Source organism: Dipodomys merriami, unplaced genomic scaffold (assembly GCF_024711535.1).
Source record: "Dipodomys merriami isolate MVZ:Mamm:240054 unplaced genomic scaffold, mDipMer1.0.p SCAF_3, whole genome shotgun sequence".
NCBI lineage: Eukaryota > Metazoa > Chordata > Mammalia > Rodentia > Heteromyidae > Dipodomys > Dipodomys merriami.
Window position 1 is genome coordinate 50,561,558 of NW_027204492.1, and position 4,976 is coordinate 50,566,533.

Consider the following 4,976-nt stretch of genomic DNA (forward strand, 5'->3'; position numbering starts at 1 on the left):
AAGCCTTCAACTTGTTACACAAGTACTATTATCATTTGAGAAAGACCCTTAGCTCTCAGAACTTCATTTTCAGGGAAACCTCATTGGGAAATTATGTGGAATATTTCCAGTTTTTTTCAGTGAAAGAAACTAAAGGCAAACTAGGTTTTGAATGCTATTTATTTTATTTTTTCTATCTTTAAAAATACTATTTATTAACTTTAGTTAGTTGTAGAAAGGAACTGGCATTAAGCAGTTTATGAATATAATGCATCTTGGTCAATTTCATCATTTTCATTATTTTTCCATCCCTTCTAAGCCTACCCCTTCCATCAAATTTCTTAATTTTGTAGGATATGCATTGAACTTTATGACTGCATTATCTCTTTCCTTCTATTCATCATGCATCTATGCTAGATCTTCTGTTTATTTTATTTTTATTGTAAAGGTGATGTAAAGAGGGATTACAGTTACATAAGTTGTGTAATGAATTCATTTATTTTTGAACAATTTCACCTTTTCCCTTGTTTTCTTTGAGGTTTTTCCTCCCAATCGCTGGTTAATTCATTTTGAGTTCATTTATAACATAGTGTCTGGTAACACTGCTGCATTTGCTCACCATGTGTCCACCATTTCTGTGCTCCCTTTATATCCTCCCCCAAAGATAAACTTGAATATAAGACAGAAGGTTCTGAAATAAAAAGCAGTGACAGGGAGAAAAAAGAAGCAAAATAACAAAAAATATTGGTTCCATTTCCTGGAGTTCAGTTTAATAAATATTATATTATATGATCATATAACCATAGCTTTTGAATCTTTGTGATTCTCTCCTAATAATATCCTCCTTTGTTTTCACTGTGTAAATGTCTAGTGTCCGGTATAATTCATAAGTCCAAGTGTATTTTTTGATGTTTATCATCCAGTGTGTTTATTTGTAGATTTATAGGTAGTTTTTAGTTACAACAAATAAGGGAAACCATGTAGCTTATGTTACTTTGGGTCTGGCATACTTCACTTAGTATAGTATTTTCACAGTCTTTCAAGTTCCTTATGAATCATACAATACCATTCTTTCTGATGGATAAGTAGAATTCCATTCTGTATATGTACCACATCTGTGTTGATTCCACATCTTGGCTATGGTAAACAGTGCTCCAATGAATATGCTTATGGTGGTAACTTTAGTGTGGCATTGCTTGTGTTCTATTGGATAAATGTCTAGGAGTGGGATTGCCAGGTCATAGGGAAGCTCTTTTATGGAACCTTTGTACTGCTTTCCAGAGTAGCTGAATAAGTTACATTCCCACCAACAATGTAGTTGGTGTGTGTTCTCTTTTGGCCATAATCCCCAATAGCATCTGTTATTGTTAGTTTTCTTGATAATAGCCATTCTAACGAGGGTGAGTTGCAATCCTAATAGAGTTTTCACTTGCAATTCTTTTATGACAAGAGATGTTGAACATTTCTTTGTGTGTGCATTAGCCATTATGATGACTCCTTCTGAGAAGTCTCTAAGTGCTTAGCTCATTTTTAATTGGGCTTCTGTTTCCTTGAGATTCATTTTAAGGAAGTTAGTTTTTTGAACTCTAAGTATATTTTCTTTTTACTTTTTAAATTTTATTTTATTGTAAAGATACTGTACAAAGGGGTTACAGTTACATAACTAAGACAATGAGTAAATTTCTTATCAAGCATTTTTACCCCTTCCCTTGTTGTTCTCCCACTATCATTTCCCTCCCCAACTTCTCTCACTCCTTCCCCCCACTCCCACTCCCTCCTGAAGTTGAAAGTTCATTCCCAATATACTGCCATGTGAGTTTCATTGTTGCAATGGGTCATCATTTGTCCTTGTTTCAGCATACTGTTATTCCCCTTCCCCTCCCGAAATTAGACAAGATGCAGGGTACCAAAATCAAGTACAGAGGATACAGGGGGAAGCACATACAAAGGAAATAAAAAAATCACATAGTACATTAACAATAATAACAACAACAAAGACCTCTTGTGTCCACATCTTGGGGTTCATTTCACTTAGTATAATCTTATATGATCATATGTACATAACTTTTCAACTGTTCTGCTCATCTGATAAAATTATCCTAGATGCCCACTTATTTTTTTATTTTTATTATTTTATTTTATTTGTGAACATACTGTACAGAGGGGTTACAATTACATGGGCAGGATAATGCGTACATTTCTTACCAAGCATTGCAGCCTCCTCCTTTGTTTATCCTTCACATCCCTTCCCAGCCTCCCCCTTTCCCCCCCCAGTCCCAATCCTTCTCCCCCCCCACACCGCACAGACATTGTAAACCTCGTTGTGGACATGACAACTTGTATTTCTCATTATTGCAACAGATCCACCTGTATCCTTAAACAACTTGTTTTTCCCCATCTCCTCCACAAGTTATACTGACATCAGATATAGGGAAAGCTGGGGTTATACTGTGGGGGAGGGACATACAAAGCAACAAAGAAATAATCTTATAAATGCGTTAGAAACACATGCATGAAAGAAAAAAACATTAAAATACATATCTTAGGGTTCATTTTCCTAACATCACATTATCTGACCTTTTCCGCTTGACTCATACATATACTAGATATTGCAAATAAGGGAAACCATGGGGCCTATGTTTCTTTGGGCCTGGCTTACTTTGCTTAATATAATTTTTTCCAAGTCTTTCCATTTCCTAACAAATGGGGCAATGTCATTCTTTCTGATGGAGGCATAGACTTCCATTGTGTATATATACCACATTTTCTTGATCCATTCATCTACTGAGGGGCATCTGGGTTGGTTCCAGATCTTAGCTATGGTGAATAATACTGCAATAAACATAGTTGTGCTGGTAGCTTTAGTGTGGTCTTGTTTGTAAACATTTGGGTAATTGCCCAAAAGTGGGATTGCTGGGTCATAGGGGAGTTCTATGTGGAGTCTTCTGAGGAACCTCCATACTGCTTTCCAAAGTGGTTGAACAAGTTTACATTCCCACCAACAATGAAGTAAGGTTCCCTTCTGTCCACATCCCCTCCAGCATCTGTTGTTGTTAGAGTTCTTGATTTTTGCCATTCTAACTGGAGTGAGGTGGTATCTCAATGTTGTTTTGATTTGCATTTCTTTTATGGCTAGGGATGTTGAGCATTTCTTCATGTGTCTATTGGCCATACTACTTTCTTCTTCAGAGAAGTTTCTCTTTAAGTCTTTCACACACTTGTTTATTAGGCAGTTGTTTCTTTGAGGATTTGTTGTTGGGGGGTTTAATTTTTTGAGTTCCAAGTATATTTTAGATATGAGACCCTCGTCAGTTGTATGGCTAGTAAAGATCTTTTCCCAATCTGTGGGGTTTCTATTGATCTTGCTAGCTATGTCCTTTGCCATGCAGAAGCTCTGCATCTTTATGCGATCCCACTTGTCCAACCTTTCTTTGATTTGTTGTGTTTCTGGGTCTCTGTTCAGAAAATTAAGGCCTGAGCCAAGGAGATCTAGGGTTTTCCTATTCCATCCTTCAATGTTTTCAGAGTATCTGCTTTGACTTCGAGGTCTTTGATCCATTTGGAGTTGATTCTGGTGCAGGGTGATATATAAGGATCTAGCTTTAGTTTTCTACATGTAGTTAACCAATTTTGCCAGCACCATTTACTGAAGAGGCCTTCTTTCTTCCATTCTATTGTTTTAGCTCCCTTATCGAAGATTAGATGGCTATAGGTCTGTAGGTTCATTTCCGGGTTTTCAATTCTATTCCATTTGTCCTGAGGTCTGTTCTTATGCCAATACCAAGCTGTTTTGATTACTATGGCTTTATAGTAGAGTTTGAAATTTGGTATTGATATTCCTCCAGCAGTGTTCTTTCCGTTGAGGAGCGTTTTTGCTATTCGGGGTCTTTTATTGTTCCATATGAATTTTTGGATTGCCTCTTCTATTTCCTTTTTAGAATGAGCTTGGAATTTTGATAGGTATCGCGTTGAATTTGTAGATAGCTTTGGGAAGTATTGCCATTTTCACGATGTTAATCTTTCCAATCCAGGAGCATGGGAGGTTTTGCCATTTTTTAAGTTCTGTGTTGATTTCCTTTTTCAAGGTTTTAAAGTTTTCTAGATGCCCACTTATTTAACCGGCAGTGGTTTTTTGAGGATTTGTTGTTGGGGGATTTAATTTTTTGAGTTCCAAGTATATTTTAGATACGAGTACCTTGTCCATTGTATGGCTACTGAAGATCTTCTCCCAATCCTTGGGCCTTCTATTGATCTTGCTAGCTCTGTCCTTTGCCATGCAGAAATTCTACAGTTTCATGCAATCCCATTTGTCCAAACTTTGTTTGATTTGTTGTGTTTCTGGGTCTTTATTAAGAAAATTTCGGCCTGTGCCAAGAAGACCTAGGGTTTATCCTATTACTTCCTCTAATATTTTCAGGGTAACTTAAAGAGAAACTTCTCTAAAGAGGAAATAAGAATGGCCAATGGACACATGAAGAAATACTCAACTTCGCTAGCCATAGAAGAGGCAAATGAAAACAACATTGAATTTTCACCTCACTCCAGTTAGATTGGCTATAATCAAGAAATCTAATATGCTGGAGGGGATGTGGACAGAAGGGAACCTTACTGCATTGCTGGTGCGAGTGGAAACTTGTTCAACTGCTTTGGAAAGCAGTATGGAGGTTCCTCAAAAGACTCCACAATAGAGCTCCCCTATGACCCAGCAATCCCACTTTTGGGAATTTACCCAAAGGATCACAAACAAGGCCATACTAATGATATCAGCACCGCTATGTTTATCTCAGCATTATTTACCATAGCTAAGATATTGAACCAACCCATATGCTCCTCAGTAGATGAATGGATCAAGAAAATGTGAGATACACACACACACACACACACACACACACACACCTATATGTATATATAGATAGATTGATATCTATATATAATGGAATTCTATGCCTCCCTCAGAATGAATGACAGTGCCTCATTTGTTAGGAAATGAAAAGACT